General features: G+C 46.9%; 2 pseudogenes; one reads left to right on the top strand and one right to left on the bottom strand.

Moving 5' to 3' along the window:
• LOC132808677 (zinc finger protein 585A-like) overlaps window positions 1–17784 on the bottom strand; it is a 94998-nt pseudogene that overhangs the window by 39618 nt on the left and 37596 nt on the right.
• The window catches only part of LOC132808684 (zinc finger protein 850-like), a 34464-nt pseudogene continuing 19233 nt past the window's right edge, over window positions 2554–17784 (top strand).

Here is a 17784-nt window from a genome sequence, read left to right as displayed (position 1 = left end):
CACTGCTGACTTGAGTTTTGTAGAAGATGGACAGGGTTTGGGGAGTCAGAAGGTGAGTGACTCGCCACAGTATTCCTGACCTGTTGCCTGCTCTTGTTGCCATTGTGTCTGTGATTAGTCTAGTTTAGTTTCTGGTCAATGGTAAACCCCAAGGATGTTGATAGTGGGGTGTTTAGTGACAATAACACTGTTGAATATCACGGGGCAGTGGTCAGATTATCTCTTTTGGGGATGAGTCATTGTTTGGCATTGGCGTGGCATTCATGTTACTTGCCACTCATCAGCCCATTAGATATTGTTAAGATCTTGTTGCATTTCAAACTGAACTGCTTCAGTTTGTGAGGAGTTGTGAACCGTGCTGAACATTGTGCAATTATTGGCGAATATCTCCACCTCTGACCTTATGATGGAGGAAGGTCATTGATGAAGATGGTTGAGCCTAAGACACTACCCTATGAATTCCTGCAGAGTTGTCCTGGAACTGAGATGACTGACCTCCAACAACCAAAGCCATCTCTCTATATGCCAGATATACCTTAACACTTAAGATACACAATAATATCCCCCCATTCTCTCTCCTATCCCCCCATTCTCTCTCCCCTCCCCCATTCTCTCTCCCCTTTCCCCACGCTCTCTCCCCTCTCCCCATTCTCTCTCCCCTTCCCCCATTCTCCCTCCCCTTTCCCCCATTCTTTTTCCCTTTCCCCCATTCACTCTCCCCTCCCCATTCTCTCTCCCTTCCCCCATTCTCCCCCCTCTCCCCATTCTCTCTCCCCTCCCCATTCTCTCTCCCCTTTCCTCCATTCTCTCCACCCTCTCCCCCATTCTCTCTCCCCTCCCCTATTCTCTTTCTTTTTCCCCCATTCTCTCTCCCCTCTCCCCATTCTCTCTCAACATGGATAGGGTGAATACCCAAGTTACTTTCACCAAAGTAGAAAAGTCCAAAACTAGAAAGCACATGTTTGAGGTGAGGGGGAATTTTAAAAGGCATTTGGATGGGTACATGAAAAGGAAGGGTTTGAGGGACATGAGCCACATGCAGGCAAATTGGAAGTAGATTAATTTAGGATATCTGTTTGGCTGAACAACTTGGACCAAACAGTCTGTTACTGTGCTGTATGACTCTAATCTTCTTCGGTGAAAGCAGAGGTGTGATTGTGAAGGCTAGAGTTTCAGAGCAGCTTTCAAAGATGTTTTGCCCTTAATGGGAGCAGAAGACGTTACAATGAAATCCTGCATTTGGCGCGCATTTCTGCTTGATTGGAAAAGTGTCTGGTACTTGCAAGATTGTAATAAATTGTTCTTGTTTCCAAGGCTTTGTCTCAGGCTGATTGATTTGGGAGTGAGTTCTGTTTCTCACATTTTTACCTATGTTGTTGGTACCTACGTGGACCATGACTTGGAGCTGGAAACCCTCTCCCTTCAGGACCCCAAAGATACGATCCAAGACATCACGCACCCTGACACCTGGGAGGCAACACACCAACTGCGAGTCGTATTCGTTCCCAACAAACCCTCTACCTGACCCTCTAACTATCAAGTCCCCAATGACTAACATTCTCCTCCTTTCCCTCCTTCCCTTCTGGTGCAACAGGGACAGGCTCTGTGCCTGAGACATGGGCCCCAGTGCATACCCCTGGTAGGTCGTTTTCCCCCCTCAACAGTACACACTGACTTATACAGCAGGAAGGAATTAAAAATAAGTCGTCCTTCCTCTCCCAGGAACCTCTGCTCTCCGACTACAAATTTAAAACCTCAAATCAGTGACTCCCCGCTCCTGGGTTGCTGCTGCGGCTGTCGCTGAAAAACAGAAAAGTCACCTTTTTTTGTGGTTAGCACTGCTGCCTCACAGCGCCAGAGACCCGGGTTCAATTCCCCTCCCACGTCCGCGTGGGTTTCCACCCACAGTCCAAAGACATGCGGGTTAGAGAGAATTGGCCACGCTAAGTTACCCCGTAGGGTTAGGTGACAGGGAATGGGGCTGGGTGTTTTGCTCTTCGGCGGTTCGGTGTGGACGTGTTGGGCCGAAGGGCCTGTTTCCACACTGTAGGGAATCTGATCTAATGTTCTGGAATTGATATATTGATGAACTGAAACCCGCAACCATTCTAAAAGACTCAGCAGCGGTCCAGGTTTGTTCACAATATTGCAATTTGCAATTAATTCTGTGTCTTATGATCCTGCAGCACAGCTCCCCGCAGAAGGAGCAGCGCTGCAGGAGCTAGTGCTTCCAAATACACCTGGGGAGGCGGGGTTTAGCGGGAGGGCGTGCTCATTGGCAGGGGGTGTCTCGTGAGAGGGTCGCGCGCTAGTTGGCGGCGCGAGGCTCAGCGGGCAGTGCGGCGCGTGGAGCCTGGAGGTGTGTGGCTTTGTGGGCGGTTGCGCGTGGGGGAAGGGGGCGTGGTTTTGACTCGCGGGGGGATCGCGGCGAAGTGGCGGGGTTTGGTGCTCGGAGGGAGAAAAAGGTTTGTTTCCAAGAGGCGGGACTTTGTCCCGAAGGGGCGGGGCTTACGTGCCGCGTTAGGAAGGGGCGGGGTTTGTGTGCCGCGGAGGAGGGGGCGTGGCCATCCCGGAACCGGAAGTGTGCCCGCGGCCTGTTTCCTCAGCAAGTAAGGTAAAGCTTTATCAATATTTTCTTTTACAGAGTTTGTATTTAATAACCAGTAATGGCTACTCAATATCATCATAACGTCCCAAAATGCAATTCATTTCAATCCATTGCAGATAAGCACTAAGAGTTAATTTTTAATGGGATTCAACAGCCTCAGCACTAAAATGGTCTCACAAGGGAACGGCTGTGAATGTAATCACTTGGTGTCCTGTTCGCACAGATTCACCGATGCTGGGGTAAACCTTCTTAATTGCCTTACAGTATCCTGTTATCACTTGGTGAGCCCAGGTGTCCCTATCTTTAAGTTCTCTCCTCTTTCTGAGCCTTCCTGTCTGTTTATTTTCTAGTGCAGTAAATGCATCCAACAATTCAGCATTACATTATAGTCTAAATGTTTAATGACAAGTTTTAAGGCTATAGACTTTATCACCCAGATGCCCACACCCTCATTCCTCCCTTTGATTGCACCGTGATCACTGAAAGGGAAGCCTAGTCGAAACAAATGCCCTTCAAGGTGGTCCAGCCATCAACATCCTGTAGAGCGGCACCACCATCTTCACAGCTCATCTGGTCATATTTATCATCACCATCAACACATGTGGGTGAGTCATCGGATTGCAAAAGGAACATCTTCTGGGGCAAATCTATATCACTAAGGGACCTCATAATCTTAGCAATTGAACACCTAGCAAGAGCAATACCGACAAACAGAAGAAAAGTATTCTACCATACATAGCTAAATTGATCAGCCGATTGGACCATGAGCCCGATTGCAGTTTCCCCAACCGGTCCCTTCAGTCATTCTGTCAAGGAATACCTGGATCTCTTCTTATATCTTAGTAATATTGTTGTGGTTCTGTTTGCCGAGCTGGGAATTTGTGTTGCAAACGTTTCGTCCCCTGTCTAGGTGACGTCCTCAGTGCTTGGGAGCCTCCTATGAAGCGCTTCTGTGATGTTTCCTCCGGCATTTATACTGGTTTGTCTCTGCTGCTTCTGGTTGTCAGTTCCAGCTGTCTGCTGCAGTGGCCGGTATATTGGGTCCAGGTCAATGTGTTTGATAGAATCTGTGGATGAGTGGCATAAATGATATCTGGACAGGTTAAGACAAAGGGTCTGTTTTCGTGCTGTGTGACTCTAATTGTCTTCAGTGAAAGCAGAAGTGTGAAGGCTGGACTTTCAGAGCATGTTTTGCCCTGACTGGTAGCAGAAGAGTTTGACTGAAGTGTGTTGGTGTTAATGGCTTGATGTCTCATTTTGCTCCCACCTTCCCGGGGTCGTTAACCATTTTGTGTCTGGTCCTTCCTCAAGAAGCTGCATTGCAGGTTTACCCTGAATTGACACACTTTTTTTTGTTTCCCAGAATCAGACCTGCTCACTCTCTGCAGGATCCCAGTGTTGTGGAAGATACTAACTTTCAGGTAGAGGTATCCAAAATTCAAAGAGTTGTCAGTTTTGATCTTTTTGCTTTTTCTGCCCCTCTAAGATCCTGAATCAGCACCTTCAGGGGAATTAGTTAGAGCGGAGTGAGAACAGAGGGAGAGAGAGAGAGGGAGGGATGGTGCTTTCAATTTTGTGGAACAACAAAAGAATATTCCACAGAAAATAGAGTTGCTTGTTCTGAAGTTCTACCCTGTACTTGTTAAGACCGACCCTCGGGGGTCCCGTCTTCGCGAGTTCTTTTGGAAGGAGAGGCCACACTGGCTTCTTTAGTTTGGAGCAGAACACCGTTTATTTTACAGAATCGAAACTGGCAAACTATACAACGAATTATACAGCATGCAATTCGTTGGAGAAGGCGTTCTAACCCTCCTGCTCAAATTCGCCCCAGATATACTCCTCGCTGGCTAGTGTTCCCGGTCAGGTCTCCACGTCTGGCCTTCCTATTGGCTACTCGTTCCCGGGCAAAGCGTTCCGCTCTCTGGTTGGATGGTTTGAGCTGTCAGTCCGTTTGCCTTTGTGCTAGCAGTCACGTAGACATTGTGGGGCCACCGGCTCCGCTTATTTAATTAGTAGTTCATCAGAAACAACAGTTCATTATCATTTCTATTGGTCTGGTTTCGATGGTTCAATTGACAGTTTAAATAATCCAATTAACAGAATGTCTAACAGCTACACATTTCAATGGAACAATTAACAGACTGTCTATCAGCTAGCCTTTTCAATGATCTGATTAGAAGACCAGCAGTTTCCAGTTCAGTAATCATGATAGTTTAACCATTTCAGGCCCAGTATTAGAAGCGCTTGTTACAGTTATAGTTTTTACCCTCCCTAGATCTAATGTGCACACCCCACTAGTACAACTACCCCAACATACTGATAGCGATGACTTTTGTAATCTCTTTTTGCAGAGTATTTGAAAATCTGAAGACTGAAGTTTCAAAATCAACGGATGAAGGGCTTATGCCTGAAACATTGACTCTCCTGCTCCTCGGATGCTGCCTGACCTGCTGTTTTGCCAGTGCCACATTTTTTGACTGACTCTCCAGTGTCTGCAGTCCTCACTTTGATGTCAATGTCTGACAGTCACTCAATCCATCGGGACAGCAACGATTTTTGATTGTGATTTCTGTGAGAGGGATCAATGCTTTTTGGTACCTGTTTGAGGACATTTTCAGCATCAGTGGGACTGAACGAGAGACCCCACTTTTGCAGCGCACTGTGTATGGAGCCTGAAACAGTTATACAGCCTGGAAAGGTGATTTCACGGCAGGGAGGGGCTCTACACATGTTTGTATGCAGCTGAAGCTGTAGCCATGGAGAAACCTGAGGAATCCCACCCTGTGGAGGAACCGTGGAAGTGTGGCGACTGTGGGAAAGGCTTCCGTGTCCCGTCTGCCCTGGAGATTCATCGGCGCAGTCACACCGGGGAGAGGCCATTCTCCTGCCCTGTCTGCGGGAAGGCCTTCAAACATTCCTCCCACCTGTTGGCCCACCAGCAGAACCACACGGGGGAAAGGCCCTTCAGCTGCCCAGAGTGTGGGAAGGCCTTCAGCACATCCTCCCATCTGCTGACCCACCAGCGGGTCCACACGGGGGAGAGGCCCTTCAGCTGCCCCGAGTGCGGGAAGGCCTTTACCCAGGCTTCCTCCCTGCTGAGGCACCAGCGTGTCCACACGGGGGAAAGGCCCTTCAGCTGCCCTGAGTGTGGGAAGGGCTTCAGACATTCCTCCACCCTACTGACCCACCAGCAGGTCCACACGGGGGAGAGGCCCTTCACCTGCTCTCAGTGCGGGAAGGGCTTCAGGTATTCCTCCCACCTGCTGAGGCACCAGCGAGTCCACACTGGGGAGAGGCCCTTCAGCTGCCCCGAGTGTGGGAAGGCCTTCAGCAATTTCTCCACCCTGTTGGCCCACCAGCGGGTCCACACGGGGGAGAGACCATTCACCTGCTCTCAGTGCGGGAAAGGCTTCACCTGCTCCTCCGCCCTACGGAGCCACCAGCGGGTCCTCACGGGGGAGAGGCCCTTCAGCTGCCCAGAATGTGGGAAAGCCTTCAGCAATTCCTCCCACCTGCTGACCCACCGACGGGTCCACACAGGGGAAAGGCCCTTAAGCTGCCCTGAGTGTGGGAAGGCCTTCAGCGATTCCTCCTCCCTGCGGAGGCACCAGCGGGTCCACACGGGGGAGAGGCTGTTCACCTGCTCTCAGTGTGGGAAGGCCTTCAGTGATTCCTCCCACCTGCTGACCCACCAGTGGGTCCACACCGGGGAGAGGCCCTTCAGCTGCCCCGAGTGTGGAAAGGCCTTCAGGAATTCCTCCACCCTGTTGACCCACCAGCAGATCCACACGGGGGAGAGGCCATTCACCTGCTCTCAGTGCGGGAAGGGCTTCACCTGCTCCTCCGCCCTGCTGAGGCACCAGCGGGTCCACACGGGGGAGAGGCCCTTCAGCTGCCCTGATTGTGGGAAGGCCTTTACACAGGCCTCCACCCTACTGAGGCACCAGCGTGTCCACATGGGGGAGAGGCAGTTCAGCTGCTGTCAATGCAGGAAGAGCTTCAACTGCTCCTCCCACCTGCTGACCCACCAGCAGGTCCACAAGGGGGAGAGGCCCTTCACCTGCTCTCTGTGCGGGAAGGGCTTCAGGTATTCCTCCCACCTGCTGACCCACCGGCGGGTCCACACGGGAGAGAGGCCCTTCAGCTGCCCCGAGTGCGGGAAGGCCTTCAGGTATTCCTCCCATCTGCTGACCCATCAGCGGATCCACACGGGAGAGAGGCCCTTCAGCTGTCCCAGGTGCAGAAAGGGCTTCAGCACATCCTCCACCCTGCTGAGGCATCAATGGATCCACGGGGAGAGGCCGTTCACCTGCTCTCAGTGCGGGAAGGGCTTCACCTACTCCTCCCAGCTGCGGAAGCACCAGCGAGTTCACGTGCCATCGCAGGGGGATTGAAGGAGTGAAGGCTGAGTGCCATTATCGATTGGACTATCAACCCATTTCCGGGGACTCCCGGGTTTGAATCCCGCCACGACAGATGGCAGAATTGGTATTCGGTCAGAAATGTGGAGTTCGGAATCTAACAATGAGACCGTTTCAGGGAGGGGGTGGTGCAGGGGAGAAAGCCCCCATCTGATTCCCTCTCTCCCTTGTTAGGGAAAGGAACCGCCATTGTGGGAAAGGATTCACTCAGTCGTTCCAGGGGAGAAACTTACTTGGAGACAGAGTATGCGTTGAAATTGCTGAGTGAGGCAATACTTCCTCCGGGTTACGGCTGTACCAAGGATCCAATTACAAAGGGACAACTTGATGCTGGCCAATATTAAAGGCAGTGGTGGGGGTTGTGGGGGGGGGAGGAAACAGGGGAGGTGTGGTGTGTGCACTTTCACCTTGAGCTTAAAAAGCAACTACTTTTTCTCTGCCTTTTTGCTGGGGGGATCTGAAGCTGTAACAAAGTTGGGTTGCAATAAAGGTTACCTGAACTTACCACTGGGCTCAGACTCTCATTGAAAGCTTTGAGCTCCAAGAGGTTTTTGTTTTAAAGCTGCTTATTTCTTTCAGCCTCCTGCACTAAGTTTAGAACATAGAACAATCCAGCTCAGAACAGGCCCTTCGACCCTCGATGTTGCGCCAACCTGTGAACTATTCTCAGCTCGTTCCCCAACACTATCCCAAAATCATCCATGCGCTTATCTAAGGATTGTTTAAATCTCCCTAATGTGGCTGAGTTGACTACCTTAGCAGGTAGGGCATTCCACTCCCTTACCACTCTCCGTGTAAAGAACTTGCCTCTGACATCTGTCTGAAAGCTATCACCCCTCAATTTGTAGTTATGCCCTCTCTTGAATAAGGGCACAACATTTGCAATCCTCCGGTACTAAACCCGTCGATAATGATGACTCAAATATCAAAGCCAAAGGCTCTGCTATCTCCTCCCTCACTTCCCAGAGAATCCTCGGATAAATCCCATCCAGCCCAGGGGACTTGTCTACTTTCACTCCTTCTCAAATTGATAACACCTGTGTGTAACTAACCTCAATCCTTTCGAGTCTAATTTCTCATATCTCATTCTTTTCCTGAGTGAACACCGATGAGAAATGTTCATTTAGCACCTCTCCGATCTCTACAGTGTCCACACTCAACTTCCCACTTCTGTCTTTGACTGGCCCTATTCCTACCCTAATCATCCTTTTATTCCTCACATACCTATAGAAAGCTTTAGGGTTCTCCTTTATTCTATTTGCTAAAGACTGCTTGTGTCCTCTCTTTGCTCTTCTTAACTCTCTCTTTCAATCCTTCCTCGGTGATCTGTAATTCTCTTATCGCCTCATCAACACACAAGCCTCATGGAACAGCATCATAAGACACAGAACTTGTATCAAAAGATCAGTGTCATGCAACTGACAGAATATATTGAACAAACTGAGATAGTCTTCATCTCTGAGAATGGGTGTGGGCTTTGGTTCATTAATATGTAACAGTGTTTTTGAGATGACTTAAGGTTTTATATATAAAAAAGACATCTCTGCTCAGACAATGCATTAAAGGTGTGAGATTTGAGTCTGTCAGTATTCCAACCTTGAATCAGACTTGTTCTGTTTCCAAAGTCGGAATTTGTAAAATATCATATGCATTGACTGCCTGCAGTTTGTGTGCTTTTTGAACAAAATTGAATGTATCTGCAAATATAATTTTGCCAATACAATTTCACCCCGTAGAGTAGTGTGTGTGTGCATGAAAGAGTGTGCATGTGAGTTTGTGTGTGAATGTGCACAGAAGTGTGTGTGTGTATGCTTGGAAAGTGAGAGTGTGATGGAGTATGAGGCTGCGAGTGTGAGAGAGTGTTGAGGGGTATGTTTGTGTGTGTGTGTCTGTCTGTCTATCTGTCTGTCTGTCTATCTATCTGAGAGGTAGAGTATGTGTGTGAGAGAGAGGCTTAATCAAAGTAAGGGGTTGCATTTTTGCTAAAATAAGGACTTGTACAGTTGGGCCATGGGTTGTGTTAGAGAACAGACAGACATGGGGGGGGGGGAGCAGAGGTGGGGGCTGTTCCGGTACTTAGTTCTTTGGAAGTTGCATCACTGCTCGACAGGGTGGTTAAGGCTGCATTTCGCAACATTGCCTTCATTGTTCACACCATTGTGTATAGGGGTTGGGACATCATGTTGAGGTTGTACAGGATGTTGGTGAGGCCACTTTCAGAGTGCTGAGTACAGTTCTGGTGGTCCTGTATTAGGAAGAATAATATTAGTGAGGGTTTAATAAAGATTTAACAGGATGTTGGAAGGACTGGAGGGTTTGAGTTATAAGGAGAGGCTGGGACTTTATTCACTGGAGCACAGGAGGTTGGGGGGGTGACCTCATTGAGATTAATAAAATCATGAGGAGTGGAGGTAAGGTGAATAGCAAATGGCTCTTGCTTAGTGTAGGGGAACTCAAAACAAGGGGGCATTTTTTTAAATGTGAGGAGAGAGATTTAAAAGGAAGCGGAGGGGCAACATTTTGAAAAAAGGTGATTTGCATGTGGAATGAACTTGCTGAGGATGTGGTAGATGCAGGTACAGTTACAACATTGAAACAGCATTTGGATGGGTACATGATTAGAAAGGTTTAGAGGGATATGGGCCAAATGCAGGCAAGTGGGACTGGTTTAGTTTGGAATCCTGGTCGGCATGGACGAATTAAGTGTCTGTTTCTGTGCTGTATACCTCTATTGAAACTAATAGAATTCTGAAAGGGGCTTGACAGGATAGATGCAGATAAATGCTCCTTTGTGGGGAGGGTCATCGAATTCCGACAATGTAGAAGCAGGCCATTCAGCCCATCTATTTCACTCTGGCCCTCTGAACAATATCCCACCCGTATCCAACCCCTTACTCCGTATTTCCCATGGCCAAGCCACCCTAACCTGTACATCCCTGGTCACTATGGGTAACTTAGCACGGCCAATTCTCCCTAACCTACACTCTAATCTATAAATTACCTTCTCAAGAATGTAATTTAAGTGCAGAGCTTTTCTAAGAAAAATGTCAGTCAGACTCAACATTGGGACACAGACAGAATTCACACCTATTGTCTCTACTTATAAACAGGGCAACGTCTCTTCGAAATGTAGATTCATTTAGATATAACTGCGTCACTTTACATATGAAGATATCCCTTTGAATGTGCCACATCCCTTTGAAATATAATCTCGTCCGTTTACATCTCTGTATTTGCGGAAATACCGTTAAAATGTCCATGTCCCTTTAAAATGCACATTGCCCCCTTTAGATATGAGGCCGTTCCGTTAGATGTCGGAATATCTGTTTAAATGGAGCCGTGAGCTTTCCCAATGTAGACAGGGCTCCTCGAAACGTGGCAGTGTCCCCCCTGCAGCTGCAGAGCGAGACAGGAGAGTTTGTTTTTGTGAATGAGCAGTTGTAGCGCGAGGTGGCTGTTGCTTGGTGACGGTGAGGCTCCCCCGGCCCCGCCCATCCCCCGTGCAGACGTCACGCGGGGGTGAAGGCGGTTGGGAGGAGAAGTCGCTCGAGCGGGGAAGCGGCGGCCGTTAGGAAAATGGCGCCGTGCGGCCCGGGGCAGACCCCCGTCACTGGTCACCGCCGCCTTCCTGGCGCAGCTGCTGTGTCACGGCCACACCGGCCGGCTGTACAGCAGGCAGGAGCCGGTGACCATTCTGGAGGCGGATGGGGTTAAGGGCCTGTTTGGGAACTGGTCGGCCGCCTGGGTGGTGGAGTTCGACTGGTCGTGGGGCGGCCCCTGTGTCAACTATGGGGCCACCTGGAAGGTACTGGGCCCGGGAGGTGAAAGGTGAGGCAGGTTGTGGGGGGGACGGAGGGGAAGGAATGTGGGGCCTGTCCTGTCATAGTCACATTTTACATTCACTTTCCATCTGCTTTTACTGGCGCTTGTGCTGTTTACCCCTCACTGTTACTTGTGCAATTCCTTAGACTAGTGTGTAAATACTAGTGGAGCAGATTATGCACCAGCATCTGTTCCTCAATCATTGCAGGGATAGGATCTGTGGAGAATGGTTAGTAAAACATGTGGTGAGCTAAGCCTTGTTAACATGGATATCGTTTGTTATTTTTCAACTTATGCTTTATTATTTAGAGTCGTCAGAGTTGTACAGCATGGAAACAGACAACTTTGGTCCAACCCGTCCATGCTGACCAGATATCCTAAATTAATCTTGTCCCATTTACCAGCACTTGGCTCATATGCCTCTAAACCCTTCCCATTCATATATCCACCCAGATCCTTTTAAGTGCTGTAATTGTACCAGCCTCCACCACTTCCTCTGGCAGCTCATTCCACACACACAGCATCCCACCCTCTGCATGGAAAAGTTGCCCCTTAGGTACCTTTTATATCTTTCTGCTCTCACCCTACACCTATGCTCTCTAGTTCTGAACTTCACCCCTACACTGGGGAAAAGTCAAAAAAGTTGAGCAGCCAGACAAGATGCAAAAGCAATAACATCTTGTGCCGTATGGGGAAAACAATTGTGGCTCTACTCTTTTTTTTTCTCCTATTGGCATTTGGACACTTAAAATCTGTCAATAATACCAGCAGCGCCACTGAGCATATTGTGTGCGCTCCTGTGTCAAGAAGCACGGCGCATGTTCACCAGTGTCACCAAAACATTGCGTGTGTTCCTCACTGTTGGCAGAAAAGGTGTGAGTCTTTCTTTTGATTGACCACGAGTACGACACTCTCATTTCTCATCCTCTTTTCCATTTATTTTTCATTGTGATGTTCAATTGTTGACTTTCTGCAACTGAAAGGAAAGGGAGTGAATCCAGGGAGTGAACAGACTTGGGAAAATTTGGGCCAGGTCTGTGACTCAATTGGCAAAATAGACAGGCAGGAGGCTGGAAGAACGCAGCAAGCCAGGGAGTGTCAGGAGGTCAAGTCAATGTTTTGGGTGTCACCCTTGTTCAGGACTGGGGATGGGTGTAGGGAGAGCTGCAGAACAAGGATGTGCTGGGGGTAGGGTGGTGAATTGGAAATAGGTAGGGACAGGTAGAGGGTACAACCTGGTTGGTCACTGGGAGGAAGGAATCTGGTTGGTCGTGGCGGGGATGGACTGGGAAGGGATTCAAAGGGTGGCGAGGGAGGTTATTTGAAATTGGTGAACTCAATGTTGAGTCCTCCAAGCTGTAGGCCGCCAAGGTGGAAGATGTGCTGTTCCTCCAATTTGCGGTTTGGTTCGTTGTGGCAATGGAGGAGGCCAAAGATGGTCATGTCAGAAATGGAGTGGAAAGGGGAATTAAAATGGGTGGTGACTGAGAGGTCTGGTCAGCCTCTGTGGCCCTGGCTGCAGACTGTTCCCCAAGTTTATGCTCAGTTTCCTCAGTGTAGAGAAGACCACAAATGGCAAACACATGGCCAATGTGAAGTTAGAGCTTTTGCTATGTAAAAAAAAAAGAAAGGATGTGCATTGTTTGAATGTTGATGTACTTTTTTGGGTTATGGAGAAAGTGAGAACAGCAGATGCTGGAGATCAGAGTCGAAAAATGTGGTGCTGGAAAAGCACAGCAGGTCAAATAGCATTCCAGGAGCAGGAGAGTTGACATTTCAGGCATGAGCCCCTCATCAGGAATGATGTGTGGATGTACAAAGGGGCCTCAGCATCCTTCTATACCAGTCAATGCCATTTGTCAGGTACAGCGAGCAATGAGCAAAGCAAGTGGTATATTAGCAAGAGGAATTGAGTTCAGAAGTGGGGATTTCTTCCTGCAGTTAAGGGGTCATTGAATATGTTCAAGGCTGAGTTCAGGTGATTTTTGAACAACAAAGAAGTGGATGTTTATGGGGGGGAAGGTGAGAAAATGTCTGGATATTCATTCCACGCACAAACCACTCTCTTTTTAAAAAAAATGTTGCCCCTCAAGTCTTTTTAAAATCTTTCTCCTCTTACCTTCAAAATTTGCTGCCTAATCTTAAACCCCCCACCCGAGGGCAATGACACCTGCGATTCATCTCATCTATCCCCCTCATGATTTTATACAACCTATATAGGGTTACCTCTCAACCTCCTGTGTTCCAGTGAGAAAAGTCACAGTCTATCTACAAGATGTAGGTAGATTAATATCCAGTTATGATGTGTTCAATGCTGGTGCAGGCTCAAGACCAAATGGTCTACTCCTGCTCCCAATTCTGACACCCTGTGCCCAGGACAGCAAAAGACCATCAGACATAGGTGCAGAAATTAGGCCGTTCAGCCCATCAGGTCTGTTCATACCACACAATCGTGGCTGATAAGTTTCTCAATCCCATTCTTTCACTTTCTCACTGTAACCCTCGATCCCCTTGATACTCAAGAACCTATCTACCTCAGTCTTAAATATCCTCAGTGACCTGGCCTCCATAGTTGTCTATGGCAATGAATTCCATTGATTCACCACTGTCTGGCTGAAGACATTTCTCCTTCTCTCTGTTCTAAAAGGTCTTCCCTTTACTGTAAGGCTGTGCCCTCAGCTCCTTGTCTCTCCTACCAATGGAAATATTTTCTCAATGTCCACTCGTCCTGGCTGGTCAGTATTTTGACCCTTCAGAATGAGGTACAGCAGGGATTTGTTTCAGCAAAGTGAAAACAGAGAGGGGAGTGTGTGGTATGAAGATTTTCAGCTTCTAGGGAATAAGGGAGCAAAGAGAGTTTGCTATAAATTAGAATTTTTGGGATGGGCAATAGGCTGAGGAGTGTCAGATAGAGTTTAATTTAGAGAAATGAGATATTGTATTTTGGTTCAGCAATCCAGGCAGGACTGACAGTTAAGGGGAGTGTTGCTGAACAGAGATCTTGGAGTCACAGGTAGACTAGTGAAGGTGGTGTTTGGTATGATTTCCTTTATTGGTCAGAGCATTGAATAAAGGAGTTGAGAGGTCATATTGTGGCTGTATGTTGGTTAGGGCATTTTTGGAATCCTACGTTAAGTTTTGCTCCCCCTGATATAGGAAAGAACTGATGAAAGTTTGAAAGGGGTCATGAGAACATTTGTAACGAAAACTTGTCCTTAAGAATTTAGACTAAAATGTAATGTTGAATTATAGAACACATTTGCTCCACACTAGACAATAGACAGGCAGGGAGGGTAAGACAATTAAGAACGTTTGCCTTGACATCAGTGAATTTGTATAAACAGGATATTGAGTGATCACATTCATGGCTGTTCCTTTGTGAAATGAATAAGTGTTTGATTCTGACCTCAAAACGAAACTTGGTATCAATTACTTCTCTCCCAAATTATTGCCCTTCACTGTTATCTGTGTTGTTCAGAACATGCAGTGCTTTTGTAAAATAAAATTCATATAAAGAAAGCTTGTTTGCAACAGCACCGCCTTTGTAAAAAACTTGTATATAAAGATAGTACACAGAGTAGCCCGCCAGGGCTCTTGGAAGAAGAGTGATTGCTACTCTCCTGGGTTAATAGAATCCAGTTAGCTTGTCTTATAAGTATCGGTGTTATGTTGTAACGGTGATGGTATTAATGAAGGGGATAATTTAAAATTAAACTAAACTGTCTGTAAGAGTTTTATTTCTATTCCAGACTTCTAAAGAGTACGATCTCCAGGATGAACCAAGATAGGCTGACAGGTCTGAGTCCACAAGGGACTCCTTGGGCTGTCTCAATTTGGCGCTGCAAGCAGGTTTCCAACAAGAGCTACATTTGAGTGAAACTGGAAAAGAGGAGTTCCATCTAAGGGTTGGACTCACGATCAATGGACCCACAAGGTAAAATTGTACCTTGATTACTCTGTCTACATCTGTGTTGTGTTTCCCCCATTTCACTCTCGATACCCTGACGGAGCCCTAAATGAGATCATTTAAATAGGACTAAAAATAGAAATTGTCAGGATTTTACAATGTTGAGAATGTTTTGCAGAAATCATTAGTCTTGTTGTTCATTGTCGCGTTGTTGATTAGTGAAAGTTTAAAGTTGAGATTATCTTCTCTGTTGTGTCTGTTCAGCTTGGCTTGTCTTGCTTTGCTGTTTTGTCTTGTTTGTTAGTTATGATTTTGTTCTGTTTGGGTGTTCTTCGTTTATGAAATATAGAGGGTGGCTGCTGCTTTTGTCATGTATAAAATAAAAAGCTGGCCAGTGATACAATTCTTGTATACTTGGTTAAACAACTATGTGCCACATCCAGGATTTATGAGACACCTGGAATGTGAGTGCCTAATTCCTCTTAAAATGTTCATGTGTATGTATGAGTGAGCACGCGAGTGAGACAGACAGAGTCAGCACTGATTCCCTGCAGCTTGCAGAAAGTTTAATCCTTTGAGATTTGGTTTGGATGCACATTTGCTTGTTGACAAATGAATGTTTGTGTTTTGTGGGATTGGAGCCCCTGTAGATCAGTAGTTTTGTGAAGATTTAAAGGATGAGCGTGCCCCTAAATAAGACGTAGGGGACATTTGTCTTAACAGAAATAACAAGTCTGTATCCTTAATTATGAGAAACAATTGAGAATATCAGCTGCAGCTGCTCAACAGAATAAGGATTGGTCTCTAGGAGGCACACATGATTTAACTGTATTCACTAAAATTGAACAAGGGGTTTGGAAAAAAAAGGGAAGTAAGCAGAAAGAAGTCTTTACCAGACTGGAAAAGGGTAGCTTGGGAGAAAAATGGGAAAAATCCATGCAACCATCATGGAGACAAACTGTATTAAAAGGGGAGTTACTTCATTAACTGAGGAAGGATCTGAACTAAATTGGACAGAACTAAAACATAAATGTGAGGGACATGATTTAGAAGCAGAATTGGAATAGGCAAGAGAGAAAATTTTTTAAAAAGCAAAGATTCAGAATCTACGTTGAAACGTCAAGGGCACCAATTAAAAAGGAAACTGGTGAATAAACAACAGACTGCAATTGCAGCTGCGCAGGACGAAGCTGACAAGGCCTGTTCTTTATATCCTCCCAACCCCCCCTCTTCCAGAGACCCATTACTGAAGAATCCTGATCCATTTGTGGATGGTGGATGGGATACTGACTCGAAGGAGGAAATATTTTATGCCCCTCATCCTGTCAGCTGACAACCTCCGGTTCCCTGCCTGAACTCTCCGCCCTTACTCTGATGACGAATGTGCCAAGGCTCATGACCTTCCCCCCAGCTGTTCTGCTGAATAAAAATTCAGCTTACCACAAACCTGGTGCCTACTGTACTAGGAGTCAATTAAAATTAAAACCTGGAGGAAACATTGAAGAGACTGCTTTTGATTTCCACTGCCCCTAAACTAAATTTGCAATCAAAGTCTCAGGACCTTAATATTGGTCCTTGCACTCACCCTGATGTGGGAGGGCAAAAAAGAAATTTCCTGAATAGAAGAGGTTCCTGACCCACAGGCTCTGAATCTGGGACAAGCCCAATTTATGGATCTTTATCAATCATGGAAACCTCATGACTCCCAAGCATTATCAATAAGGCTGCAGATTATGGAAAGAATCCTAAGGGATCTGTTAATTACATTAATAGGACTAAGACCATTCATAATGCTGCCTTCCAAGGCCTAATTCACCTCAATGCAGCCTTTCGCCTGAAAAATGGGCGAGTTCGGAGAAATTTTACAAGGTAATAATCATACCCAGCTTGTAGTCCGGCGTCCGGCACCCGGCCAAAACTATCATTGGATTATTACCTGTCTCCACCAAGCAGTGTGTCGTGCAGTTGATGTGGGTAAAGTCTTATCATGTAAACCCAGCTCGGGCGAAGAGGCTGAGGAGTTCCTTACCCGTTTTAAGGAATAACATGGCGCTTCCTCTGGTGACGCTAACTACCTAAAGGGTGATCATCCCAATTTAATGCCATATGTCTGACTGTCTTACCTGATCAGGTACAGAAAGCTATTAAAACCCACAACATCCACGAGCAAGATGCTGAGGTTGCACAGGACAGTAGAAATGGTACTGTGTATTCACAACATCCCAATGGACTATGCGGTGGTCCTATTGTTCTTCCCCAACAGTCCATGATGTCCCTATACACCCCCTCATTACTCTTCACTGCCTCCCCCACCCCCTCGAGTCCCCCAACAACTACACCTTTGTTTCAATTGCAATCAACCAGGACATTGGTCCAAGAACTGCCCTTTCCATAGCAGTCCCTGGTTCATCACCGGAGTAAAAACAACAGACAATCTCCTGGTCACCCTCCCCAGTGACCTCAGCAGGTGGCCCCTTTTACTGCACAAAACCCTTTTCAAAACTGACTCCCGGATATAGAGCAACTTCCCGCTTTGAATTTTCCCATATTTACCGCTAGCCCAGAGGACGGACCTATGCTAATTCTTAACCGTAATGGCCACGATATTGAATTCATGTTTGACACTGGAGCCACTGTCTCATCACTTCCCATCCATCTTGCTCATGCTTTTGATTTTCAAATCTCGATGATGAAATCCTGCAATGTTTTGATGGTTCCTCTAATAAACATGCATACGCTGTCCCTCTGACAGTGGTGTGGAAAAATTGTGTCATGCTCCCTTTTTGCTTTGTTGTTACTAATGGATTACGTATCCCTCTACTTGCTAGAGATCTCGTCTGTACTCTAAATATTACTATTGAATGTCATGATGATGGTATCCTGATTCAGGATCCACCTCATTTTGTTCAATGCATCAATACCAAACCAAAGCCTCCTCAATAGTGGTCATTTGATTTGGATCCTTACGCTTTTGATCCTATTTTATATAACGTCCCTCACCCCCACATTACTTTAGCTTATGACTC

This window comes from Hemiscyllium ocellatum, assembly GCF_020745735.1.
Source record: "Hemiscyllium ocellatum isolate sHemOce1 chromosome 27 unlocalized genomic scaffold, sHemOce1.pat.X.cur. SUPER_27_unloc_9, whole genome shotgun sequence".
Classification (NCBI taxonomy): domain Eukaryota; kingdom Metazoa; phylum Chordata; class Chondrichthyes; order Orectolobiformes; family Hemiscylliidae; genus Hemiscyllium; species Hemiscyllium ocellatum.
The sequence above is the reverse complement of the archived record's forward strand: the minus strand, read 5'-3'. Positions and strand labels throughout refer to the sequence as shown.